A 27,977-nucleotide genomic window follows, 5' to 3' on the forward strand; every position below is an offset into this window, starting at 1 on the left:
GTGGCAGTAAAACACTCGCCTACCTCTTTTTTGTGCTAAGTAACTTAGGAAGGTTTCTTTGCATAACCGATGCAGAACTAGACTTTTCAACAGCGACCGATGGAAACACAATGGGTAAACACATATTCATCAGCTAAAACAGCAGTAGAAGAGAGTGAATTATGAGCTGAAGAGCTGGAAAGTCTGCCGCTCTAATCAGGATCTTCAGCTCGCCCAGCAGGAAGTGGAATGGGCAGGGCCTCAGCAGTTGTAGTCTTGCTTTGCCAGACCCTCCTCCATAGGGCACTGAAGGAGGGTCTGAAGACTCTACATAGCATTCGGGGATGGGAGGAAAACGTGCTCTGGTTTAATGGCATTTCTAAACTCTGCACAGAGCCGCTGCAAAATAGTCGTGCAAGAGAAAACTCAGATTGGAAAGATCGTCTAGCTAGCTGTCTCAATTTACCATGGAGAGATCTGAGAAGCAGTCAAGAATAGTCATCATAAATCCACAGAATTTAAAATTCCAAAACAAAGAAAGCGGAAGGAAACAGAAAATACATGCATCTGGCAGAATTTCTTGCTGCACTGGAGCAATCCCGGAAGTGGAACGCAAAGGATATAGACTACAGCAGTTGTAAACAATCTCATACAAGGACAATTTTGAAGAACAGGCCACAAAATTGTAGCATGAGTATGACAGTATTAAACTCAACTATAGTTTAAACATCCCAGTCTCACGTCAGTTCGTGATGGCATTACGAAATTAAATCTATTAGAACGTCTGGACCTCAGCTATCATGTAGATATGGTCTCCAAAGTTTTTCCACGGTAAGCACTGTCAAAAATGGTAATAAGCTATTTTCACCTATTTAACGATTATATTTTTAAAATCTGAACACCAGTGTGTTCCCCATCCAAAAATAAAACCAGGGTGTATCCAAAATTCTACACTACCAACTTCTACTTATGAGAAATATACCAATATATTTAAAAACTACAACTCCCACTATAGACGCGGCCCAGAATCTGTTACAAAGCTTGAGCACTTGTAGTTCTTCCGGGGTGGGTGGGAGGATGTGTTCGGCTCCTCTTTCTGCTGTCTGCCGTGTGTGGGCTTCATTCCGTTTCAGATTGATGCCGCCCGCCGGCCGGCCGAGCACACAATACATGAGACAAATACATGAAACTGTATTTTATTATTGATACTATCTTTATTGTTTAACTCCTCAATTACGTTAGACAAAAACATCAATATTACGAATATTATGTATTTGTATCTTTTCTATTTTGTCGGTTTCCTTGATTGATAAATGACAATTCCACGGATGGTTTATCTAGCACTGCTGATTCTTGCCTTGAGGGATACATTTGTATTTTCAAGGAAAGATGATTAGCAAGCAACAACAGAAAAACAACAGCAAAAACTTGAGGATAGCTGTGCTTGACTGAAATTGAAGGATTTACATCTGTTTTAGCACATGTTGAAAAGCTATTTACTCATCGTTTGGCTTTTTAAAGATGTACATTTATTTTTATAGATAGTTTGTACAGAAGTAAAGTTAAAAATGAGGAACAAGTGATTTAATAGCTAAAGAGCAGCATGAGCTAGCTGGGAGTCAAACCTAGAATCTTCTGATCCGTAGTCAGACACAGGGCTGGACTGACCATTGGGCATACCGGGCATTTTCCCGTTGGGCCGACACACTTTTGGGCCGAATCGCCAATATAAATCATAGACAGTATATAATAGACCAATAGACCCCGTTGCTCTGGACGAAGACCAGTGAAGGCTATTAGAAGCACTTTTCCGGTGATGGCCAGCTTTACTGCGCAGCCTCCAACTGAGAGAATGTGACGTGAGCAACGTGTCTGAAAGTTGTAAGTCTTCTGGTAGCTGTGCCAAGAGAAATCTCAATCATTCCCAATCTTACAGATATGGAGACTGTAGGTGTATGTAAGGAGATAACATGGGCACAGGCTAATTATTGATCACTAACATGCTAGTTAACATTAGTAATTAAACCTAAACATCTCATTTAAGTAGAAACTGCCTGCGAGCTTCTCCTGTACTATACGGTAATTCCTCTACTATGCGACAGTAAGTCACTTGGTTATGACACAATCGTTAGCCTATTTTTACAAAAACGTCTGCTACGGAGCCATAACGTGAGGTACAAGGTAATGGAGCCTTTTATACATTGTCGTGTTTCTTTGGAACTAAACAACGGACAAATAGAGTCTTTAAACGCTTCAGATGTAAAGTTATGTGACGTAAAAAAAAAATGGCGGTCAGCGGAATGCTAACAGGAGGTGATGGCCAGTTAGCAACAAAATGGCGCCATGATGGCTCGAGTTCTGAAGCGAAGCATACCCCCTTGATATAAATAGGCCTTTTTTAATTTTTTAGCCGGGCCGGCCCATTGGTTTATTTTCTTTATTAGCACTGGCCTGACCCAATCAAATCCAGGAACCCCCTTCCGCACTCCAGGCCGCAACTTTACGAATCCCACTATGGCCACGCCTCCCGGCCCTGAGACACAAGCTGTAATAGTTATGCTGGAAGTTTAGCATCCACCGTTATAATGGACAAACGACCACTAAAGTGCAAGGGCGGTGCAGAGAAATTACAGGAGAGAAATATTAAGAATCTACAGGCGGATTCCTCAAAAACTTCGGACATGTTTGGGGCTGTAGTAGCTGCTTCAACATCAGCATTACCTGAAGCCGAGGAGGAGGAGAAGTGGCTGGCTATACAGAGAAGCAGAAACAGCATCATGACAGGGAAGAAGCCGCGAGGAGGAGGCGAGTGACCATGACCGATGCCATGGGAGCGAGTGAGGAAAAGATGGAAGAGAGAGCAGATGGCGATGTGGTAAGGAGTAGGCAAATTAACAGGGGCTCTCAGGAAGGGAGGGAGTGTGTGTGTGTGTGTGTGTGTGTGTGTGTGTGTGTGTGTGTGTGTGTGTGTGTGCGCGCGCGCAAGCGTGTGTCACGTCATAACGACAAAAAGCAGTTTGGCTGTAACATTGAAGTTAGTGGCTGTCAGGTAACCTATCTGTTTAAGCTTACATTGAAAATGCTAGCGGTTAGCCTGTTGGGTAGCTGAAAGGTCTGTGTGATCTATAAAATCAGTGTTGATACAAGCCTCAGTCTTCCTTGAAATGCTTAATTAGTTTCTCTTGTATTGGTGCTCTTTTCCAGGGCATATAGCTTTATTGTAGCTTTTGGGAAGGGTTATGGTTATGGTTATTGTATTTAGCAGACACTTTTGTCCAAAGCAACAAAATATGAATCTTACAATAGTTAAAATTAAATTTAAAGTTGCTAAGGCAATATTAAGCAAAATAGTAATAATGGCAATACAATATCAAATATCAATAACAAAAAAGTAAAAAAATACCATAAATATACAAATCATAACTATAAGAATGAATTAATTATTTAAGTGTAAGATCAACAGATAAATCTTGACACCCCTCTTGAAGGATCCAAAACTATCACATTAACACTAGGCAACTCATATATAATGCACGCATATTTTAAGAGGACTGTCTGCAGGAAATGTGCCTGACCAATCACAGTGGTTGTGGGCCGCCTGGGCCAAAAATGCCAGGACCGATTTTTTTGTCCCAGTCCAGCCCTGGTCAGACACATTATCCATTGCACCACTAGCCCTACGTTCAGAGAGCATTGGGTGCAGCTCCGTTCTAACACCATTGTATGCAAACAGCAGGGCTGCCAACTCTCATGCATTGGTCGTGAGACACATGCATTTGATTGGTTGCACACGCTTACACGCCACATCCCCGATTTCTTACGCTGAAGTGTCAACCCGGTTGGTCAAATGCCTGAAAGATGAGTTTATCTACAGATCTACCCGTTGAGTTTATCGTGATCAACTAGTTATGCTTTCAGAGACGGTGAGTGTCTGTGGAATTTTCGAAATGCCATCACAGGCGCATTTCCCCAGCTTCAGGTATGTATGCTCTGTGTATAAATACAGACCCATCCGTCACTTTGTGTCCACTCGCTTTTTAAAAATAGAGTTGAGCAGCGCGGCTGGTAAGTTTAGCAACTTCAGTTAATTTTAATGGACTCGCTCTACTGTGGGCAGTGACGCGTTGCATCCATGCTCTACCTCCGATGAAGAGCAGCAATAACATGCACAGCAAACTATATTACAACTCTCCAAATCTCGGAGAACACGGATGTGAGGAGTTATATTTTAAATGTGCACAAAGTTGTAAACGAGGAGAAATATCACACAACACATATCTGAGCTATTGAAGTCCAGGGTTTTATAAATTAATTACAATGATGTATGATTCACATGAATAAGTAATACATGCATATTTGCAGAGATTTACTTCCCCAACAAAAGACACAAAAGAGGAGGTAAGAGTAAAATTAGGCCTACATGTGTGTTGAGTCAGCAGAGATAACGTTAAATTAGAAAAAGTTGATCTACAAGAGAATAGGTGAAAGTAATACAGAATGCCTGAGGGCCTTTTCTATATTTTCAAATGTTTCCAGCATACATTGATGTAGAAAAGGGTAGAAATAGGTGCATACAAATTCAGTGTTTAATGCTCAAAATTACATGTCTCCTCACAAAATCTGGAAACAAAACCTATGCCATTGGGTTGCCAGGCCATGCAGCTGTGACTGGTCTAGATGTTTGTGCCAGCTCACCGGGGGCAGATACTGGGAAACTTTGGGCCACTATTGTGCTTCTCTAACATCTGTGTATCTCTAAATGTAACTGTACATAATTTAATATAATTAAAAATTAACAAATTGTCTCTTTTCCCCAAAAAACGGTAATGATGCTGAATGAGCCAAAACAAATTGCTTTGTACACGGCAACATTTTGATTGGCCCCACCAAATCTCACTTCAAAGTTTTTTGAAAAGTTTGCAGCTCTGAAACAGTGGTGATCTAGGTTGACAATTGTAAGAAGGCCAGTCAAATTTGAATTGTGGTTGGAAATATGGGGCCTCTTGCAGGACTTTTAGCCTTCAGGGTAGTCGGGACTCAACCGGAAATGGCGAGCGGAATGAGCGTGACTAGAGTCTCTAAAAATCTGACAAAAATCTTTTAAACTGACCTTTGTTGATCTGAAATTAAGACACATTTAGCAACTGCATGGCCTATTTCTCTCTTAAAACGTTTTCAGAAACATATTTCAGTGAACTATTTTAGTACAATATGAGATTGTATTCTGAACAGAGATGGCAAAAGTACTCACTTCTTGTACTCAAGTAGAAGTACAGATACTTGTGTTAAAAAATACTCTGGTAAAAGTAGAAGTACTGATTTAACTTCTTTACTCAAGTAAAAGTAACAAAGTACAGGCTTGGAATATTACTTAAAGTATAAAAGTAAAAGTAGCCTTGCAAAGCTACCTGGAACACAAATGTTACAAGAGTGCAAGCTGAGAAACTTCAGTAGACATGGAAAACAGGCTCTTTATATACACTACCGTTCAAAAGTTTGGGGTCACCCAAACAATTGTGTTTTCCATGAAAAGTCACTTATTCACCACCATACGTTGTGAAATAAATAGAAAATAGAGTCAAGACATTGACAAGGTTAGAAATAATGATTTGTATTTGAAATAAGATTTTTTTTACATCAAACTTTGCTTTCGTCAAAGAATCCTCCATTTGCAGCAATTACAGCATTGCAGACCTTTGGCATTCTAGCTGTTAATTTGTTGAGGTAATCTGGAGAAATTGCACCCCACGCTTCCAGAAGCAGCTCCCACAAGTTGGATTGGTTGGATGGGCACTTCTTGCGTACCATACAGTCAAGCTGCTCCCACAACAGCTCAATGGGGTTCAGATCTGGTGACTGCGCTGGCCACTCCATTACCGATAGAATACCAGCTGCCTGCTTCTGCTCTAAATAGTTCTTGCACAATTTGGAGGTGTGTTTAGGGTCATTGTCCTGTTGTAGGATGAAATTGGCTCCAATCAAGCGCTGTCCACTGGGTATGGCATGGCGTTGCAAAATGGAGTGATAGCCTTCCTTATTCAGAATCCCTTTTACCCTGTACAAATCTCCCACCTTACCAGCACCAAAGCAACCCCAGACCATCCCATTACCTCCACCATGCTTAACAGATGGCGTCAGGCATTCTTCCAGCATCTTTTCATTTGTTCTGCGTCTCAAACGTTCTTCTTTGTGATCCAAACACCTCAAACTTGGATTCATCCGTCCACAACACTTTTTTCCAGTCTTCCTCTGTCCAATGTCTGTGTTCTTTTGCCCATCTTAATCTTTTTCTTTTATTGGCCAGTCTCAGATATGGCTTTTTCTTTGCCACTCTGCCCTGAAGCCCAGAATCCCGCAGCCGCCTCTTCACTGTAGATGTTGACACTGGTGTTTTGCAGGTACTAGTTAATGAAGATGCCAGTTGGGGACCTGTGAGGCGTCTGTTTCTCAAACTAGAGACTCTACTCTGGTTAGAGCCTGTTTGTGCTGTCCTCTGAAGGGAGTAGTACACACCGTTGTAGGAAATCTTCAATTTCTTAGCAATTTCTCACATGGAATAGCCTTCATTTCTAAGAACAAGAATAGACTGTCGAGTTTCAGATGAAAGTTCTCTTTTTCTGGCCATTTTGAGCGTTTAAATGACCCCACAAATGTGATGCTCCAGAAACTCAATCTGCTCAAAGGAAGGTCAGTTTTGTAGCTTCTGTAACGAGCTAAACTGTTTCCAGATGTGTGAACATGATTGCACAAGGGTTTTCTAATCATCGATTAGCCTTCTGAGCCAATGAGCAAACACATTGTACCATTAGAACACTGGAGTGATAGTTGCTGGAAATGGGCCTCGATACACCTATGTAGATATTGCACCAAAAACCAGACATTTGCAGCTAGAATAGTCATTTACCACATTAGCAATGTATAGAGTGTATTTCTTTAAAGTTAAGACTAGTTTAAAGTTATCTTCATTGAAAAGTACAGTGCTTTTCCTTCAAAAATAAGGACATTTCAATGTGACCCCAAACTTTTGAACGGTAGTGTATATATATATATATATATATATATATGCCATTGGCTACATTTTAAATGGATGTCTGCCAAGGCCTAAAACATCACATATATGATTATTGTGACAGAGACTGGGACGAAGGAAGGAAGAGCATTTATTTATTTACGATACATTATTACATCACACTGGTACACTTACAAGTAAGTGTAACATAGGGTGGCTCCAATCCACACGGCACTGCTGCTGGGACTGATGGACGGACGTGCTCCGATGAGCCTCGTGCTGGCACTGCTAGAATGGCTAGAAAAGACAATAATGATTGAGTTTAAAAAAAAAAAAACTTTATGTATGTATATTCATATTACTATTGGCCTCCCACACTTTAATTACATCAGACTTACTAGGCTGTAACCTGTTGGCAGAAGAAGAGACAAGTCTTCTGACCGACATGTCAAGGCTCCTTTCCCACCAGCAATGCATGCATTGACATGACCAGCACACGCATGGTGGAAGGGGCGCCGCTAGTGGATGGTGATGCAGAGCCTTGGAGCCGGCTGGTGGTGGCACTGCAGAGGCTGGGGACCGGCTAGTAGGTGGCACTGCGGGCGCTGGGGACCGACTGGTGGATGCTGCAGCAGAGGCTAAGGCAGTGTGCCAACAGATGATGTGGAGGAGAATGATTGGGTGCTCGGCGCCCATTGCAGCTTTATGATGATAGCCTCCCGGCCCTCAGGGAACATCTCCATGTAGCGTCGGAAGGCTTTCTTGTTGTCGCTGTTGGCCAGGGCGTCCTTCACCTCACCCCTCTCAATCTCCCTGATCATGGGAGCCACCAGGTACCCACCATACCAAGAGCATTCTCCAGGACCCACCTGAATGTCTGCCCCCTGAAAACACCGAACTGCAGCTTATGCAGACCCAGCACACAGACCTCATCTTCTGGGTCGAGGCCTTGCTCAACTGCAGCTCGCTTGGCCGACTCCAACACCTCCTCTGGTGAAAGAGGACGCGACCATGGCTGGGCCCTGCTCTTCACTCAACCAGCATCATGGGAGTCATTTAAATTGACTGTCCAATCAGCCCTCTTTCTAAACTTTGGCAACATATCTCTCAGTAAGGAAGACAATGTTGAAACCATCTTCTGCATCTGAGCACCTATCAGAAGATTAGCCTAATGATACATCTTAAAGACTATTTAAAAAGTTTGAAACATGATGACAAGTCCAGATAGCGCTAAGGCTATATATGAACCATCCCATACTGTTTTATTTATTTACAAATGTACTTATATAGCCACACAAATGTACATACTGTAATCACACCTATACATTGCCTTATTCTACTGCTCTTCATACTATTCATCCTGCACATACACTTATTCTACTACTCTTACAATGTTACCACACTGAACATAGCTGTACATATGTCTATATGGTTCACACAGAATACCCGTAATTATTCTGTTTTTCTTATATATACTGCTAATACACTGCATATATCAGAATCAGAATCAGAAAAGCTTTATTGCCAAGTACGTTTACACACACAAGGAATGTATCTTGGTATCGTAGGTGCATGTCACATTAAGCAACATGCACAGACACACCGAGTCCACTCAGTCCGCAGAATGTTATAGCGATAACACAGCACGTTGCCGTGGTGACGCCCCTCAACAGTCCAGAACCGATACGACAATCAGCAGGCAGAGGGTAAGATGGGGGAGGAACAAGAGCGTCTTGCTTGCAGAGCCCCGACATTGTGACTGTTTGTTTCAAGAAACGGCCTTGGCAAGTCCGTCCAAGATAAGGGGGCCGAAAGATTAAATTTGTTTGGGCTACACGAATGGCTGCTCTAATTTAACAGTCATTCTATTGTTCATCCGTTCAACTGGTAAATTTTTCTTTCCAAATCAGTGACCTTCTTCATGACAGTATCCAAGCCGCGGGTCATTACCATGTTGTATTCCATCACGCAATTAATAGTCCCAGTTTGCAAACTGATAATCCCAGTTTGCAAACTGATCGCTTTTTCAACAGCTTCAGTCAGGCCAGGCAGCTTCCTTGGGCTTTGGACAGCTACCAGAGTTTTTTTTTATTTCTCGATAAACCAGGGCGAAGCATCCTTCAATCAGCAGCAGTCCAGTTATCATGGTTCCGAATAGGAGATATCCTCAATGTCCTCCAAGGAGAGAGCAGAGAGACACACGACACGCCATTTCTCCCAGCCGTCCATCGTATACCCCGCAGCAAACGTTCCGTCAGGACATGCTGGCTCACCCGTACCAGTGCTCCTCCTCGAGAATAGTGTCAATTGCGCTGAGAGACCAGTTAATCAATTCCATAATTTGGAGAGCCTGAGCCTTGCAGGGAGAGTCTCTAAAAAGTTAACAGCAGACAACACGAGACAAGATAGCAAGCAGGGTAGGCCTGGGAGGGAGAGGGAGAGAAAGCAACCGCCTTCGCTGAGAGCAGAAAGAGAAGCCGATATCGATATTATTCGTACTACTATTATAATGTCACTGCTACTACATTGCACATATATGTACATGCTGTGCATACATCGTTCATATTACATATATTACATAGTCAGATTTATTCTGCTCTTATAACACTGCAATGTATTTCATTGTCCTGTTTATGCTCAACCTGTCTATACTTGAATATGACATTGCACTTTTCAGATTTTTTTTTAAACTTCTGGTTGGACGTAAACTGCATTTCATTGTCTTTGTATTTGTACTCTGCACAATGACAATAAAGTTGAATCCAATCTAATATCAATGCAGAAAAGAGAATGGCACTGTACCGAGACTCCCACACACACATACCTATAGATTGATGCTATTATATAAGTATTTGCTAAAAAAAGTCCACCAAAAGTGACAATGACTAGCTAAAGATAAAAAATAGCGCAAACTTCAAGCAACAACACTGATTACGTCACGTTAAGATAACCACAGTGGGCTAATTTAACACTCATTTCTACCTGGCTTGTCCTAACAGTGATTTATCATCAATGGTAGGCTAATGCTAACATTTTGCCAAAAAAAACAATAACAAAAAAACAATAACTTTCACTCATTCAAGCTTTATGAATGAAGCAGAGTTCAGTTTGTGAGTGATCAGTCATTTTCAAGTGGGGGAGGGGACCCTTCGGTAACTTTGAACTTTTGAACATGACACAATACAGAAAAAAAAAAACTTAAACAAACTTACCAACAAAGTCAAAATAATCCGTCCTATCACCTGACCAATCCCCTAACACTAACCTTAACCACTCGAGGTGAAATGCCTAATCCCAACCAATTGAGCTGCGTCATACGGCGGGTCTTGGCGTTGCCATAGTGGGATTCATAATTTTGCGACCCGGCTCTTGGATATGCAGACTGCTCAGGGACTGGCTGTTGCCAGGCTGTCAATGGCTGTCACTCGGGGGGAAACACCCCTCCTTATTGGCTCCTTTTAATAGCTAAAGATTACTTTGATAGACAGTTTGTACAGGAGTAAAGTTGGAAAGGGAGGAACAAGTGATTTAATATCTACAGAGCAGTATGAGCTAGCCAGGAGTCAAAACTAGAATATTCGGAGCCATAGTCAAACGCGTTATCCATTGCGCCACTAGCCCTACATTCAGAGTGCATTGGGAGAAGCTCGGTTCTCACACCATTGTATGCAAACAAAGGGGATATTTGTTGGCAAGGGTATAGAAGGACAGTCAAATTTTTGTTGTAGTCGAAAATATGGGGCGTCTTGCAGGACATTTGGCCCGTTTCTATCAATGTAAAATATAGCGGACAACGTAGTAATTCAAAGGAACAACCGAAAAGTAGCTTTATCCAGCTGCCGTGACCCAGATTCAAACCTGGGTTGCTGCGACCACAACGCAGAGTACTAACCACTATACGATCACGGCCATTTGGTAGAAAGAGGGCCTCGTTGTTGTGATAGCATAGTTTGAACACTGAATATTAAATATACTGCTATTTTCTCGGTTTCCCTAATTGATGAGTAACAAATGACAATTCCACAGATGGTTTATCTAGCACTGCTGATTCTAGACAAACAACAGTGAAAGCTTGTTGACAGCTGTGCTTGACTGAAATTGAAGGATTTAGATGTGTTTTAGCACATGTTGAAATCCAATTACTTTTTGTCTTTTTATGGATGTACATTTACTTTGATAGACAGTTTGTATAGGAGTTAAATTGGAAATGAGGAACAAGTGATTTAATAGCTAAAGAGCAGTACGAGCTAGCCAGAAGATGTAGTAATTCAAAGGAACAACAGAAAAGTAGCTTCACCCAGCTGCCGTGACGTCTATTTGAACCAGGGTTGCTGCGTTCACAACGTTTCGCACATATTGAAAGTTAATTACTTACGTTTTGGCTTTTTATGGATGTACATTTACTTTGATAGACAGTTTGTACAAGAGTAAAGTTGGAAATGAGGAACAAGTGATTTAATATGTAAAGAACAGTACGAGCTAGCCAGAAGATGTAGTAATTCAAAGGAACAACAGAAAAGTAGCTTCACCCAGCTGCCGTGAACTGTATTTGAACCGGGATTGTTGCGTCCACAACGTTTAGCATGTGTTGAAAGCTAATTACTTACTTTTTTCGGCTTTTTATGGATGTACATTTACTTTGATAGACAGTTTGTACAGGAGTAAAGTTGGAAATGAGGATCAAGCAGCTAAAGAGTAGTAGGATCTAGCCAGGAGTCGACCCTAGAATCTTCTGATCCGTAGTCAGATGCGTTATCCATTGCGCCACTAGCCCTACATTCAGAGAGTATCGGGAGCAGCTCGGTTCTCACACCACTGTATGCAAACAGTGGGGATATTTGTTGGCAAGGGTATAGAAGGCCAGTCAAATTTTTGTTGTAGTCGAAAATACGGGGCCTCTTGCAGGACATTTAGCCTAAGCTGTCCAGTTTCTATCAATGTAAAACATAGCAGACCTCAGATTCAATACCAAGTTCAGACGGAGATTGTTGTCTGATGTACATGAGGGACATCCTGGAATAACAAGAATGAAGGCATTAGAAATGAGGAAAGTTTCCTGTGGTGACTGTTGTTAATTAACTTTTGGGTAAATGGATGTGGACTAAATCAAGAGATAGAGAACTTTGTGGGTCAGTGTGCTGCATTTGAGATCACCCTGAACAGGCCTGCAGTAGCACCCCTCCATCCTTGGTCATGGGCTACTTCACCGTGGGAAAGGATACATGTTGATTTAGATGTGTTTTGAGATGTTGAAAGCAGCACTTTTTGCTGTTAGTAGATGTCTATTCAAAGTGGCTAAAGTTGGAAATGAGGAACAAGTGATTTAATAACTAAAGAGGAGAAGACTGCACATCTTCTCAGAACCAAAGGAACAACAGAATATGGCTTCACCAAAGGTGTTGACCTGTCATTTAATGGGTTCTCCATTTACATCTGCTGAGTTTGAGCAGTTTCTCAAGGATAATGGAGGCTTTTTATGGATATACATTTACTTTACCAGACAGTTTGTATATGGAGTAAAGTTGGAAATGAGGAACAAGACATTTAATAGCTAAAAAGCCTGGACTCGACTGGAAGTTCAGTCTGTGTCACCTCAGCAACGGCTTGCTTGGTTCCATTTCACATCAGGAACAGTTTGGAGATGGACAGAAACATTCCTCACACACAGTCACTGAGCGCACCCGGCTGAAATGTTCCTAAAGAGACAACCAACGTATTTTTGTCATTATTGAAGCCAGACATGTCAGAAGAAGTGCTCAAGCATCAGTTACAGCAGAAAAAGGCTCATGACATGCGAGCAATGCCACTCCGGACATTTAAACTGGGGGGGAGGGTGTTAGTTCGGGATTTCAGACATCCAAAGAAGCTGGGGATTCCAGGAACGATTCTGCAACAAAGAGGACCTCTGACCTATGTGGTACAAGTTGGTCATCGTTGTGTCAAGGTGCATGTGGATCACCTGCGTGCATCCAAGGCTTCATATTCACCAAGCAGAAGGGATGACGAGGACTTCTTGGAGTACTGCTGTGAGAATCCAGCAGAAAGTACAGAGCCAGAAAATGTTGCTGCTGGTCCATCTCAGGAAGTGCAACAAGAACGCCGCTATCCAGAAAGGCAGCGGACAACACCAAATAGACTGAATCTCTAAGTGTTCATGTAGAGATGAGTTATGAATGCATTATTCATGTTCAGGTGCTTACTGCTATGTTAATGAAGTTGTATATGTGGTATAAATTTAGCACTGCATATTAGGTTTACAAGACTAGCGATAACAGTTCAGTTATTTAGTCTTCTTGTCATAGGTTAAAATCTAGGTGGGAGGCTTTTTATGGATGGACATTTACTTTGATTGAGAATGTTTAGAGTAAATACAATAATAGTAGGGGAAATGAGGAACAAGGGGTTTAATGTAATCAGTTCTGAACGAGGGAGCTAAAGAGTAGGAAACCTTGGGAACAACAGAAAAGTGTGTTATTATATCTGCCGTGACCTGTATTTGAACCGGGGTTGCTGCGTCCACAACGTTTAGCACATGTTGAAAGGTAATTACTTACTTTTTGGCTTTTTATGGATGTACATTTACTTTGATAGACAGTTTGTACAGGAGTAAAGTTGGAAATGAGGAACAAGTGAATTAATAGCTAAAAGAGGAAGCCAGGAGTCAAACCTAGAATCTTAATGATCCGTAAAGAGCGTTATCCATTGCGCCACTAGCCCTACAGCCAGAAGAGCTCGGTTCTCACACCATTGTATGCAAACAGTGGCGATATTTGTTGGCAAGGGTAAGAAGGCCAGTCAAATTTTTGTTGTAGTAACAGGGCGTCTTGATTTATCCTAAGCTGTCCAGTTTCTATCAGTGTAAAATATATCAGAAGACGTATTAATTCAAAGGAACAACCGAAAAGTAGCTTTACCCAGCTGCCGTGACCCGGATTCGAACCGGGGTTGCTGCGACCACAACGCAGAGTACTAACCACTATACGATCACGGCCATTTGGAAGGAAGAGGGCCTCGTTGTTGTGATAGCATAGATGGAACTCTGAATATTAAATATACTGCTATTTTCTCGGTTTCCCTAATTGATGAGTAACAAATGACATTATCACGGATGGTTTATCTAGCACTGCTGATTCTAGACAAACAACAGAGAAAGCTTGTTGACAGCTGTGCTTGACTAACATTGAAGGATTTAGATGTGTTTTAGCACATGTTGAAAGCTAATTACTTTTTGGCTTTTTATGGATGGACATTTACTTTGATAGACAGTTTGTATAGGAGTAAAGTTGGAAATGAGGAACAAGTGATTTAATAGCTAAAGAGCAGTACGAGCTAGCTAGAAGATGTAGGAAATCAAAGGAACAACAGAAAAGTGGCTTCACCCAGCTGCCGTGACCTGTATTTGAACCAGGGTTGCTACGTCCACAACGTTCAGCACATGTTGAAAGTTAATTAATTACTTTTTGGCTTTTTATGGATGTACATTTACTTTGATAGACAGTTTGTATAGGAGTAAAGTTGGAAATGAGGAACAAGTGATTTAACAGCTAAAGAGCCGTACAAGATAGCCAGGAGTCGAACCTAGAATTTTCTGATCCGTAGTCAGACGCATTATCCATTGCGCCACTAGCCCTACATTCAGAGAGTATCGGGAGCAGCTCGGTTCTCACACCATTGTATGCAAACAGTGGCGATATTTGTTGGCAAGGGTATAGAAGGACAGTCAAATTTTTGTTGTAGTCGAAAATACGGGGCCTCTTGCAGGACATTTAGCCTTAGCTGTCCAGTTTCTATCAGTGTAAAAAATATATCAGAAAACGTACCCATTAATTCAAAGGAACAACCGAAAAAGTATACATACAGACAACCTAATTGAGCAGCTGCGGTGACCCTGATTATGCAAACATTATTTGTTGGCAAGGGTATAGAACCAGGGTTTATGGCGACCTTGAAATGAGGACATTTGATTTAATAGCAAGTAGCTTTACTAACCACTACAACGATCGACCCACGGCCATTTGGTACTAACCACTAACGATCATGGCCAGGAAGAAAAAGGGCCTCGTTGTTGTGATAGCATAGATGGAACTCTGAATATTAAATATACTGCTATTTTCTCGGTTTCCCTAATTGATGAGTAACAAATGACATTATCACGGATGGTTTATCTAGCACTGCTGATTCTAGACAAACAACAGAGAAAGCTTGTTGACAGCTGTGCTTGACTAACATTGAAGGATTTAGATGTGTTTTAGCACATGTTGAAAACTAATGACTTTATGGCTTTTTATGGATGTACATTTACTTTGATAGACAGTTTGTATAGGAGTAAAGTTGGAAATGAGGAACAAGTGATTTAATAGCTAAAGAGCAGTACGAGCTAGCTAGAAGATGTAGGAAATCAAAGGAACAACAGAAAAGTGGCTTCACCCAGCTGCCATTGACCTGTATTTGAACCAACCAGGGTTTTCTAGGAACATGTTCAACAAAGGGTTAATTAATTACTTTTTTTTTTTTTTTTATGGATGTACATTTACTTTTTTGATAGACAGTTTGTATAGGAGTAAAGTTGGAAATGAGGAACAAGTGATTTAATAGCTAAAGAGCAGTACGAGCTAGCTAGAAGATGTAGGAAATCAAAGGAACAACAGAAAAGTGGCTTCACCCAGCTGCCGTGACCTGTATTTGAACCAGGGTTGCTACGTCCACAACGTTCAGCACATGTTGAAAGTTAATTAATTACTTTTTGGCTTTTTATGGATGTACATTTACTTTGATAGACAGTTTGTATAGGAGTAAAGTTGGAAATGAGGAACAAGTGATTTAATAGCTAAAGAGCAGTACGAGCTAGCCAGGAGTCGAACCTAGAATCTTCTGATCCGTAGTCAGACGCGTTATCCATTGCGCCACTAGCCCTACATACAGAGAGCATCGGGAGCAGCTCGGTTCTCACACCATTGTATGCAAACAGTGGCGATATTTGTTGGCAAGGGTATAGAAGGCCAGTCAAATTTTTGTTGTAGTCGAAAATACAGGGCGTCTTGCAGGACATTTATCCTAAGCTGTCCAGTTTCTATCAGTGTAAAATATATCAGAAGACGTATTAATTCAAAGGAACAACCGAAAAGTAGCTTTACCCAGCTGCCGTGACCCGGATTCGAACCGGGGTTGCTGCGACCACAACGCAGAGTACTAACCACTATACGATCACGGCCATTTGGAAGGAAGAGGGCCTCGTTGTTGTGATAGCATAGATGGAACTCTGAATATTAAATATACTGCTATTTTCTCGGTTTCCCTAATTGATGAGTAACAAATGACATTATCACGGATGGTTTATCTAGCACTGCTGATTCTAGACAAACAACAGAGAAAGCTTGTTGACAGCTGTGCTTGACTAACATTGAAGGATTTAGATGTGTTTTAGCACATGTTGAAAGCTAATTACTTTTTGGCTTTTTATGGATGGACATTTACTTTGATAGACAGTTTGTATAGGAGTAAAGTTGGAAATGAGGAACAAGTGATTTAATAGCTAAAGAGCAGTACGAGCTAGCTAGAAGATGTAGGAAATCAAAGGAACAACAGAAAAGTGGCTTCACCCAGCTGCCGTGACCTGTATTTGAACCAGGGTTGCTACGTCCACAACGTTCAGCACATGTTGAAAGTTAATTAATTACTTTTTGGCTTTTTATGGATGTACATTTACTTTGATAGACAGTTTGTATAGGAGTAAAGTTGGAAATGAGGAACAAGTGATTTAATAGCTAAAAGAGCAGCTAGCTAGAAGATGTAGCAAAGGAACAACAGAAAAGTGCCGTGAACCTAGACCGTATTTGAACCACATGTTTCTGATTTTGCTTTTTTATGGATGTACATTTACTTTGATAGACAGTTTGTATAGGAGTAAAGTTGGAAATGAGGAACAAGTGATTTAATAGCTAAAGAGCACAGGAGTCAAACCTAGAATCTTCTGATCCGTTCAGACGCTTTATCCATTGCGCCACTAACATTGAGAGCATCGGGAGCAGCTCGGTTCTCACACCATTGTATGCAAACAGTGGCGATATTTGTTGGCAAGGGTATAGAAGGCCAATCAAATTTTTATTGTAGTCGAAAATACGGGGCATCTTGCAGGAAATTTAGCTTAAGCTGTCCAGTTTCTATCAGTGTAAAATATATCAGAAGACGTATTAATTCAAAGGAACAACCGAAAAGTAGCTTTACCCAGCTGCCGTGACCTGTATTTGAACCAGGGTTGCTGCGACCACAATGTTGAGAGTACTAACCTTTTTATACGATCATGGCCATTTGGTAGGAAGAAGGCCTCGTTGTTGTGATAGCATAGATGGAACTCTGAATATTAAATATACTGCTATTTTCTCGGTTTCCCTAATTGATGAGTAACAAATGACATTATCACGGATGGTTTATCTAGCACTGCTGATTCTAGACAAACAACAGAGAAAGCTTGTTGACAGCTGTGCTTGACTAACATTGAAGGATTTAGATGTGTTTTAGCACATGTTGAAAGCTAATTACTTTTTGGCTTTTTATGGATGTACATTTACTTTGATAGACAGTTTGTATAGGAGTAAAGTTGGAAATGAGGAACAAGTGATTTAATAGCTAAAGAGCAGTACGAGCTAGCTAGAAGATGTAGGAAATCAAAGGAACAACAGAAAAGTGGCTTCACCCAGCTGCCGTGACCTGTATTTGAACCAGGGTTGCTACGTCCACAACGTTCAGCACATGTTGAAAGTTAATTAATTACTTTTTGGCTTTTTATGGATGTACATTTACTTTGATAGACAGTTTGTATAGGGTAAAGTTGGAAATGAAAGTTGGAAATGAGGAACAAGTGATTTAATAGCTAAAGAGCAGTACGAGCTAGCCAGGAGTCAAACCTAGAATCTTCTGATCCGTAGTCAGGCGCTTTTATCCATTGCGCCACTAGCCCCTACATACAGAGCATCGGGAGCAGCTCGGTTCTCACACCATTGTATGCAAACAGTGGCGATATTTGTTGGCAAGGGTATAGAAGGCCAGTCAATTTTTTTGTTGTAGTCGAAAATACAGGGCGTCTTGCAGGACATTTATCCTAAGCTGTCCAGTTTCTATCAGTGTAAAATATATCAGAAGACGTATTAATTCAAAGGAACAACCGAAAAGTAGCTTTACCCAGCTGCCGTGACCCGGATTCGAACCGGGGTTTGCTGCCACAACGCAGAGTACTAACCACTATACGATCACGGCCATTTGGAAGGAAGAGGGCCTCGTTGTTGTGATAGCATAGATGGAACTCTGAATATTAAATATACTGCTATTTTCTCGGTTTCCCTAATTGATGAGTAACAAATGACATTATCACGGATGGTTTATCTAGCACTGCTGATTCTAGACAAACAACAGAGAAAGCTTGTTGACAGCTGTGCTTGACTAACATTGAAGGATTTAGATGTGTTTTAGCACATGTTGAAAGCTAATTACTTTTTGGCTTTTTATGGATGGACATTTACTTTGATAGACAGTTTGTATAGGAGTAAAGTTGGAAATGAGGAACAAGTGATTTAATAGCTAAAGAGCAGTACGAAATGAGGAACAAGTGATTTAATAGTTAAAGAGCAGTGCGACTAGCTAGAAGATGTAGGAAATCAAAGGAACAACAGAAAAGTGGCTTCACCCAGCTGCCGTGACCTGTATTTGAACCAGGGTTGCTACGTCCACAACGTTCAGCACATGTTGAAAGTTAATTAATTACTTTTTGGCTTTTTATGGATGTACATTTACTTTGATAGACAGTTTGTATAGGAGTAAAGTTGGAAATGAGGAACAAGTGATTTAATAGCTAAAAAAGAGCAGTGAACGAAGCTAGCCAGGAGTCAAACCTAGAATCTTCTGATCTAGTAGTCAGAGGCGCTTTATCCATTGCGCCACTAGCCCCTACATTCAGAGAGCATGGGGAGCAGCTCGGTTCTCACACCATTGTATGCAAACAGTGGCGATATTTGTTGGCAAGGGTATAGAAGGCCAGTCAAATTTTTGTTGTAGTCAAAAAAAATACAGGGGGCGTCTTGCAGGACATTTATCCTAAGCTGTCCAGTTTCTATCAGTGTAAAATATATCAGAAGACGTATTAATTCAAAGGAACAACTGAAAACTAGCTTTACCCAGCTGCCGTGACCCGGATTTGAACCGGGGTTGCTGCGACCACAACGCAGAGTACTAACCACTATACGATCACGGCCATTTGGAAGGAAGAGGGCCTCGTTGTTGTGATAGCATAGATGGAACTCTGAATATTAAATATACTGCTATTTTCTCGGTTTCCCTAATTGATGAGTAACAAATGACATTATCACGGATGGTTTATCTAGCACTGCTGATTCTAGACAAACAACAGAGAAAGCTTGTTGACAGCTGTGCTTGACTAACATTGAAGGATTTAGATGTGTTTTAGCACATGTTGAAAGCTAATTACTTTTTGGCTTTTTATGGATGGACATTTACTTTGATAGACAGTTTGTATAGGAGTAAAGTTGGAAATGAGGAACAAGTGATTTAATAGCTAAAGAGCAGTACGAGAGCTAGCTAGAAGATGTAGGAAATCAAAGGAACAACAGAAAAGTGGCTTCACCCAGCTGCCGTGACCTGTATTTGAACCAGGGTTGTTACGTCCACAACGTTCAGCACATGTTGAAAGTTAATTAATTACTTTTTGGCTTTTTATGGATGTACATTTACTTTGATAGACAGTTTGTATAGGAGTAAAGTTGGAAATGAGGAACAAGTGATTTAATAGCTAAAAACGAGCAGTAAGTAGCTTCACCCAGCTGCTAGCCAGGAGTCAAACCTAGAATCTTCTGGATCCGTGATAGAGTTTGTATAGGAGTAAAGTTGGAAATGATCCTTTTGCGCCTAAAGAGCAGAGCCAGCCAGAGTCAAACCTAGAATCTTCTGATCCGTAGTCAGCGCTTTATCCATTGCGCCACTAGCCCTACATACAGAGATCGTCGGGAGCAGCTCGGTTCTCACACCATTGTATGCAAACAGTGGCGATATTTGTTGGCAAGGGTATAGAAGGCCAGTCAAATTTTTGTTGTAGTCGAAAATACAGGGGCGTCTTGCAGGACATTTATCCTAAGCTGTCCAGTTTCTATCAGTGTAAAATATATCAGAAGACGTATTAATTCAAAGGAACAACCGAAAAGTAGCTTTACCCAGCTGCCGTGACCCGGATTCGAACCGGGGTTGCTGCGACCACAACGCAGAGTACTAACCACTATACGATCACGGCCATTTGGAAGGAAGAGGGCCTCGTTGTTGTGATAGCATAGATGGAACTCTGAATATTAAATATACTGCTATTTTCTCGGTTTCCCTAATTGATGAGTAACAAATGACATTATCACGGATGGTTTATCTAGCACTGCTGATTCTAGACAAACAACAGAGAAAGCTTGTTGACAGCTGTGCTTGACTAACATTGAAGGATTTAGATGTGTTTTAGCACATGTTGAAAGCTAATTACTTTTTGGCTTTTTATGGATGGACATTTACTTTGATAGACAGTTTGTATAGGAGTAAAGTTGGAAATGAGGAACAAGTGATTTAATAGCTAAAGAGCAGTACGAGCTAGCTAGAAGATGTAGGAAATCAAAGGAACAACAGAAAAGTGGCTTCACCCAGCTGCCGTGACCTGTATTTGAACCAGGGTTGCTACGTCCACAACGTTCAGCACATGTTGAAAGTTAATTAATTACTTTTTGGCTTTTTATGGATGTACATTTACTTTGATAGACAGTTTGTATAGGAGTAAAGTTGGAAATGAGGAACAAGTGATTTAATAGCTAAAAAGCAGTACGAGCTAGCCAGGAGTCAAACCTAGAATCTTCTGATCCGTAGTCAGACGCGTTATCCATTGCGCCACTAGCCCTACATACAGAGAGCATCGGGAGCAGCTCGGTTCTCACACCATTGTATGCAAACAGTGGCGATATTTGTTGGCAAGGGTATAGAAGGCCAGTCAAATTTTTGTTGTAGTCGAAAATACAGGGCGTCTTGCAGGACATTTATCCTGCTGTCCAGTTTCTATCAGTGTAAAATATATCAGAAGACGTATTAATTCAAAGGAACAACCGAAAAGTAGCTTTACCCAGCTGCCGTGACCCGGATTCGAACCGGGGTTGCTGCGACTACAACGCAGAGTACTAACCACTATACGATCACGGCCATTTGGAAAGAAAAGGGCCTCGTTGTTAGCATAGATGGAACTCTGAATATTAAATATACTGCTATTTTCTCGGTTTCCCTAATTGATGAGTAACAAATGACATTATCACGGATGGTTTATCTAGCACTGCTGATTCTAGACAAACAACAGAGAAAGCTTGTTGACAGCTGTGCTTGACTAACATTGAAGGATTTAGATGTGTTTTAGCACATGTTGAAAGCTAATTACTTTTTGGCTTTTTATGGATGGACATTTACTTTGATAGACAGTTTGTATAGGAGTAAAGTTGGAAATGAGGAACAAGTGATTTAATAGCTAAAGAGCAGTACGAGCTAGCTAGAAGATGTAGGAAATCAAAGGAACAACAGAAAAGTGGCTTCACCCAGCTGCCGTGACCTGTATTTGAACCAGGGTTGCTACGTCCACAACGTTCAGCACATGTTGAAAGTTAATTAATTACTTTTTGGCTTTTTATGGATGTACATTTACTTTGATAGACAGTTTGTATAGGAGTAAAGTTGGAAATGAGGAACAAGTGATTTAATAGCTAAAGAGCAGTATGGAAAAAACAAGCTAGCCAGGAGTCAAACCTAGAATTTTGATGAGTAGTCAGATAGACATTATCCAAGCCACTGTTTACTTTTTGACAGCTTGTTCTCACACCATTGGTTGCAAAGTGATTTAGATTTTTGGCACAGGGTGTAGAAGGCCAATCAAATTTTGGATGGACATTTTTATTGGATTTACGGGACCTCTTGCAGGAGGACATTTATCCTAAGCTGTCCAGTTTCTATCAGTGTTAAAATATATCAGAAGGAATTTTTAAAGGAAATGAGGAAAAGTAGACAAATAGAGTGTAATATTTGATTTACCGGATTAGAACCGGGTTGTAGGAAATCAAGTCAAACAATAGTCGAAAAAAAGTGGCAGGACACCCAGCTCTATCAGTGTAAAATGACCTGTATTTGAACCTACAGCTCCACCGGATTTGAAGCAGATGCCATTTTGAAAGTTAATTAATTACTTTTTGGCTTTTTATGGATGGAACATTGAATTTAAATAGACAGTTTGTATAGGTTTAAAATTGAAATGAGGAACAAGTGATTTCACTAATGGTTTATCTAGCACTGCTAGAAGATTGTAGGAAAACAAAGAGAAAGCTTGTTGACAGCTGTGCTTGACTAACATTGAAGGATTTAGATGTGTTTCAGCACATGTTGAAAGTTAATTAATTACTTTTTGGCTTTTTATGGATGTACATTTACTTTGATAGACAGTTTGTATAGGAGTAAAGTTGGAAATGAGGAACAAGTGATTTAATAGCTAAAGAGCAGTACGAGCTAGCTAGAAGATGTAGGAAATCAAAGGAACAACAGAAAAGTGGCTTCACCCAGCTGCCGTGACCTGTATTTGAACCAGGGTTGCTACGTCCACAACGTTCAGCAGATGTTGAAAGTTAATTAATTACTTTTTGGCTTTTTATGGATGTACATTTACTTTGATAGACAGTTTGTATAGGAGTAAAGTTGGAAATGAGGAACAAGTGATTTAATAGCTAAAGAGCAGTACGAGCTAGCCAGGAGTCGAACCTAGAATCTTCTGATCCGTAGTCAGACGCTTTATCCATTGCGCCACTAGCCCTACATACAGAGACCATCGGGAGCAGCTCGGTTCTCACACCATTGTATGCAAACAGTGGCGATATTTGTTGGCAAGGGTATAGAAGGCCAGTCAAATTTTTGTTGTAGTCGAAAATACAGGGCGTCTTGCAGGACATTTATCCTAAGCTGTCCAGTTTCTATCAGTGTAAAATATATCAGAAGACGTATTAATTCAAAGGAACAACCGAAAAGTAGCTTTACCCAGCTGCCGTGACCCGGATTCGAACCGGGTTTGCTGCGACCACAACGCAGAGTACTAACCACTATACGATCACGGCCATTTGGAAGGAAGAGGGCCTCGTTGTTGTGATAGCATAGATGGAACTCTGAATATTAAATATACTGCTATTTTCTCGGTTTCCCTAATTGATGAGTAACAAGTGACATTATCACGGATGGTTTATCTAGCACTGCTGATTCTAGACAAACAACAGAGAAAGCTTGTTGACAGCTGTGCTTGACTAACATTGAAGGATTTAGATGTGTTTTAGCACATGTTGAAAGCTAATTACTTTTTGGCTTTTTATGGATGGACATTTACTTTGATAGACAGTTTGTATAGGAGTAAAGTTGGAAATGAGGAACAAGTGATTTAATAGCTAAAGAGCAGTACGAGCTAGCTAGAAGATGTAGGAAATCAAAGGAACAACAGAAAAGTGGCTTCACCCAGCTGCCGTGACCTGTATTTGAACCAGGGTTGCTACGTCCACAACGTTCAGCACATGTTGAAAGTTAATTAATTACTTTTTGGCTTTTTATGGATGTACATTTACTTTGATAGACAGTTTGTATAGGAGTAAAGTTGGAAATGAGGAACAAGTGATTTAATAGCTAAAGAGCAGTACGAGCTAGCCAGGAGTCAAACCTAGAATCTTCTGATCCGTAGTCAGACGCGTTATCCATTGCGCCACTAGCCCTACATTCAGAGAGAGCATCGGGAGCAGCTCGGTTCTCACACCATTGTATGCAAACAGTGGCGATATTTGTTGGCAAGGGTATAGAAGGCCAGTCAAATTTTTGTTGTAGTCGAAAATACGGGGCGTCTTGCAGGACATTTAGCCTAAGCTGTCCAGTTTCTATCAGTGTAAAATATATCAGAAGACGTATTAATTCAAAGGAACAACCGAAAAGTAGCTTTACCCAGCTGCCGTGACCCGGATTCGAACCGGGGTTGCTGCGACCACAACGCAGAGTACTAACCACTATACGATCACGGCCATTTGGTAGGAAGAAGGCCTCGTTGTTGTGATAGCATAGATGGAACTCTGAATATTAAATATACTGCTATTTTCTCGGTTTCCCTAATTGATGAGTAACAAATGACATTATCACGGATGGTTTATCTAGCACTGCTGATTCTAGACAAACAACAGAGAAAGCTTGTTGACAGCTGTGCTTGACTAACATTGAAGGATTTAGATGTGTTTTAGCACATGTTGAAAGCTAATTACTTTTTGGCTTTTTATGGATGGACATTTACTTTGATAGACAGTTTGTATAGGAGTAAAGTTGGAAATGAGGAACAAGTGATTTAATAGCTAAAGAGCAGTACGAGCTAGCTAGAAGATGTAGGAAATCAAAGGAACAACAGAAAAGTGGCTTCACCCAGCTGCCGTGACCTGTATTTGAACCAGGGTTGCTACGTCCACAACGTTCAGCACATGTTGAAAGTTAATTAATTACTTTTTGGCTTTTTATGGATGTACATTTACTTTGATAGACAGTTTGTATAGGAGTAAAGTTGGAAATGAGGAACAAGTGATTTAATAGCTAAAGAGCAGCAGAAACAAGAGCTAGCCAGGAGTTGAACCTAGAAAATGTTCAGCACATGTTGAATTAATTAATTACTTTTTTTGGCTTTTTATGGATGTACATTTCTTTGATAGACAGTTTGTATAGGAGTAAAGTTGGAAATGAGGAACAAGTGATTTAATAGCTAAAAAGAGCATGAGCTAGCCAGGAGTCAAACCTAGAATCTTCTGATCCGTAGTCAGACGCGTTATCCATTGCGCCACTAGCCCTACATACAGAGAGCATCGGGAGCAGCTCGGTTCTCACACCATTGTATGCAAACAGTGGCGATATTTGTTGGCAAGGGTATAGAAGGCCAGTCAAATTTTTGTTGTAGTCGAAAATACAGGGCGTCTTGCAGGACATTTATCCTAAGCTGTCCAGTTTCTATCAGTGTAAAATATATCAGAAGACGTATTAATTCAAAGGAACAACCGAAAAGTAGCTTTACCCAGCTGCCGTGACCCGGATTCGAACCGGGGTTGCTGCGACCACAACGCAGAGTACTAACCACTATACGATCACGGCCATTTGGAAGAAGAGGGCCTCGTTGTTGTGATAGCATAGATGGAACTCTGAATATTAAATATACTGCTATTTTCTCGGTTTCCCTAATTGATGAGTAACAAATGACATTATCACGGATGGTTTATCTAGCACTGCTGATTCTAGACAAACAACAGAGAAAGCTTGTTGACAGCTGTGCTTGACTAACATTGAAGGATTTAGATGTGTTTTAGCACATGTTGAAAGCTAATTACTTTTTGGCTTTTTATGGATGGACATTTACTTTGATAGACAGTTTGTATAGGAGTAAAGTTGGAAATGAGGAACAAGTGATTTAATAGCTAAAGAGCAGTACGAGCTAGCTAGAAGATGTAGGAAATCAAAGGAACAACAGAAAAGTGGCTTCACCCAGCTGCCGTGACCTGTATTTGAACCAGGGTTGCTACGTCCACAACGTTCAGCACATGTTGAAAGTTAATTAATTACTTTTTGGCTTTTTATGGATGTACATTTACTTTGATAGACAGTTTGTATAGGAGTAAAGTTGGAAATGAGGAACAAGTGATTTAATAGCTAAAGAGCAGTACGAGCTAGCTAGAAGATGTAGGAAATCAAAGGAACAACATAAAAGTGGCTTCACCCAGCTGCCGTGACCTGTATTTGAACCAGGGTTCCGTCCACAACGTTCAGCAGATGTTGAAAGTTAATTAATTACTTTTTGGCTTTTTATGGATGTACATTTACTTTGATAGACAGTTTGTATAGGAGTAAAGTTGGAAATGAGGAACAAGTGATTTAATAGCTAAAGAGCAGTCTCAGCTAGCCAGAAGTCAAACCTAGAATCTTCTGATCCGTAGTCAGAAGGCTTTATCCATTGCGCCACTAGCCCTACATTCAGCAAGCAGCTCGGGAGGTTCTCGGTTCTCACCATTGTATGCAAACAGTGGCGATATTTGTTGGCAAGGGTATAGAAGGCCAGTCAAATTTTTGTTGTAGTCGAAAATACAGGGCGTCTTGCAGGACATTTATCCTAAGCTGTCCAGTTTCTATCAGTGTAAAATATATCAGAAGACGTATTAATTCAAAGGAACAACCGAAAAGTAGCTTTACCCAGCTGCCGTGACCCGGATTCGAACCGGGGTTGCTGCGACCACAACGCAGAGTACTAACCACTATACGATCACGGCCATTTGGAAGGAAGAGGGCCTCGTTGTTGTGATAGCATAGATGGAACTCTGAATATTAAATATACTGCTATTTTCTCGGTTTCCCTAATTGATGAGTAACAAATGACATTATCACGGATGGTTTATCTAGCACTGCTGATTCTAGACAAACAACAGAGAAAGCTTGTTGACAGCTGTGCTTGACTAACATTGAAGGATTTAGATGTGTTTTAGCACATGTTGAAAGCTAATTACTTTTTGGCTTTTTATGGATGGACATTTACTTTGATAGACAGTTTGTATAGGAGTAAAGTTGGAAATGAGGAACAAGTGATTTAATAGCTAAAGAGCAGTACGAGCTAGCTAGAAGATGTAGGAAATCAAAGGAACAACAGAAAAGTGGCTTCACCCAGCTGCCGTGACCTGTATTTGAACCAGGGTTGCTACGTCCACAACGTTCAGCACATGTTGAAAGTTAATTAATTACTTTTTGGCTTTTTATGGATGTACATTTACTTTGATAGACAGTTTGTATAGGAGTAAAGTTGGAAATGAGGAACAAGTGATTTAATAGCTAAAGAGCAGTACGAGCTAGCCAGGAGTCGAACCTAGAATCTTCTGATCCGTAGTCAGACGCATTATCCATTGCGCCACTAGCCCTACATTCAGAGAGCATCGGGAGCAGCTCGGTTCTCACACCATTGTATGCAAACAGTGGCGATATTTGTTGGCAAGGGTATAGAAGGCCAGTCAAATTTTTGTTGTAGTCGAAAATACGGGGCGTCTTGCAGGACATTTAGCCTAAGCTGTCCAGTTTCTATCAGTGTAAAATATATCAGAAGATATTATTAATTCAAAGGAACAACCGAAAAGTAGCTTTACCCAGCTGCCGTGACCCGGATTCGAACCGGGGTTGCTGCGACCACAACGCAGAGTACTAACCACTATACGATCACGGCCATTTGGAAGGAAGAGGGCCTCGTTGTTGTGATAGCATAGATGGAACTCTGAATATTAAATATACTGCTATTTTCTCGGTTTCCCTAATTGATGAGTAACAAATGACATTATCACGGATGGTTTATCTAGCACTGCTGATTCTAGACAAACAACAGAGAAAGCTTGTTGACAGCTGTGCTTGACTAACATTGAAGGATTTAGATGTGTTTTAGCACATGTTGAAAGCTAATTACTTTTTGGCTTTTTATGGATGGACATTTACTTTGATAGACAGTTTGTATAGGAGTAAAGTTGGAAATGAGGAACAAGTGATTTAATAGCTAAAGAGCAGTACGAGCTAGCTAGAAGATGTAGGAAATCAAAGGAACAACAGAAAAGTGGCTTCACCCAGCTGCCGTGACCTGTATTTGAACCAGGGTTGCTACGTCCACAACGTTCAGCACATGTTGAAAGTTAATTAATTACTTTTTGGCTTTTTATGGATGTACATTTACTTTGATAGACAGTTTGTATAGGAGTAAAGTTGGAAATGAGGAACAAGTGATTTAACAGCTAAAGAGCCGTACAAGATAGCCAGGAGTCGAACCTAGAATTTTCTGATCCGTAGTCAAGTTCAGCAGATGTTGCATGTTTCCTTTTTGGCTTTTTATGGATGTACATTTACTTTGATAGAC

General features: G+C 40.8%; 16 non-coding genes across 16 annotated transcripts; all 16 read right to left on the reverse strand.

The window, feature by feature from the left end:
• Positions 1–13,907: 13,907 nt before the first annotated feature.
• On the reverse strand, positions 13,908–13,979 carry trnah-gug (transfer RNA histidin (anticodon GUG)). Its single transcript has one exon. It is a non-coding gene; the product is annotated as a tRNA-His (tRNA).
• A 1,849-nt stretch (positions 13,980–15,828) lies between these two features.
• trnar-acg (transfer RNA arginine (anticodon ACG)) lies at positions 15,829–15,901 on the reverse strand. Its single transcript has one exon. It is a non-coding gene; the product is annotated as a tRNA-Arg (tRNA).
• A 226-nt stretch (positions 15,902–16,127) lies between these two features.
• trnah-gug (transfer RNA histidin (anticodon GUG)) lies at positions 16,128–16,199 on the reverse strand. The gene has a single exon. It is a non-coding gene; the product is annotated as a tRNA-His (tRNA).
• A 2,961-nt stretch (positions 16,200–19,160) lies between these two features.
• trnah-gug (transfer RNA histidin (anticodon GUG)) lies at positions 19,161–19,232 on the reverse strand. The gene has a single exon. It is a non-coding gene; the product is annotated as a tRNA-His (tRNA).
• A 978-nt stretch (positions 19,233–20,210) lies between these two features.
• trnah-gug (transfer RNA histidin (anticodon GUG)) lies at positions 20,211–20,282 on the reverse strand. The gene has a single exon. It is a non-coding gene; the product is annotated as a tRNA-His (tRNA).
• A 566-nt stretch (positions 20,283–20,848) lies between these two features.
• Positions 20,849–20,921, reverse strand: trnar-acg (transfer RNA arginine (anticodon ACG)). The gene has a single exon. It is a non-coding gene; the product is annotated as a tRNA-Arg (tRNA).
• A 224-nt stretch (positions 20,922–21,145) lies between these two features.
• Positions 21,146–21,217, reverse strand: trnay-gua (transfer RNA tyrosine (anticodon GUA)). The gene has a single exon. It is a non-coding gene; the product is annotated as a tRNA-Tyr (tRNA).
• A 1,569-nt stretch (positions 21,218–22,786) lies between these two features.
• trnar-acg (transfer RNA arginine (anticodon ACG)) lies at positions 22,787–22,859 on the reverse strand. The gene has a single exon. It is a non-coding gene; the product is annotated as a tRNA-Arg (tRNA).
• A 226-nt stretch (positions 22,860–23,085) lies between these two features.
• On the reverse strand, positions 23,086–23,157 carry trnah-gug (transfer RNA histidin (anticodon GUG)). Its single transcript has one exon. It is a non-coding gene; the product is annotated as a tRNA-His (tRNA).
• A 566-nt stretch (positions 23,158–23,723) lies between these two features.
• On the reverse strand, positions 23,724–23,796 carry trnar-acg (transfer RNA arginine (anticodon ACG)). The gene has a single exon. It is a non-coding gene; the product is annotated as a tRNA-Arg (tRNA).
• Positions 23,797–24,024: 228 nt separating this feature from the next.
• Positions 24,025–24,096, reverse strand: trnah-gug (transfer RNA histidin (anticodon GUG)). Its single transcript has one exon. It is a non-coding gene; the product is annotated as a tRNA-His (tRNA).
• A 731-nt stretch (positions 24,097–24,827) lies between these two features.
• trnar-acg (transfer RNA arginine (anticodon ACG)) lies at positions 24,828–24,900 on the reverse strand. The gene has a single exon. It is a non-coding gene; the product is annotated as a tRNA-Arg (tRNA).
• A 226-nt stretch (positions 24,901–25,126) lies between these two features.
• On the reverse strand, positions 25,127–25,198 carry trnah-gug (transfer RNA histidin (anticodon GUG)). Its single transcript has one exon. It is a non-coding gene; the product is annotated as a tRNA-His (tRNA).
• A 1,094-nt stretch (positions 25,199–26,292) lies between these two features.
• Positions 26,293–26,364, reverse strand: trnah-gug (transfer RNA histidin (anticodon GUG)). The gene has a single exon. It is a non-coding gene; the product is annotated as a tRNA-His (tRNA).
• A 566-nt stretch (positions 26,365–26,930) lies between these two features.
• trnar-acg (transfer RNA arginine (anticodon ACG)) lies at positions 26,931–27,003 on the reverse strand. Its single transcript has one exon. It is a non-coding gene; the product is annotated as a tRNA-Arg (tRNA).
• Positions 27,004–27,230: 227 nt separating this feature from the next.
• trnah-gug (transfer RNA histidin (anticodon GUG)) lies at positions 27,231–27,302 on the reverse strand. Its single transcript has one exon. It is a non-coding gene; the product is annotated as a tRNA-His (tRNA).
• Between the last annotated feature and the right edge of the window lie 675 nt (positions 27,303–27,977).

The sequence above is a fragment of the Perca flavescens genome, chromosome 3, assembly GCF_004354835.1.
Source record: "Perca flavescens isolate YP-PL-M2 chromosome 3, PFLA_1.0, whole genome shotgun sequence".
In the NCBI taxonomy this organism is placed as follows: domain Eukaryota; kingdom Metazoa; phylum Chordata; class Actinopteri; order Perciformes; family Percidae; genus Perca; species Perca flavescens.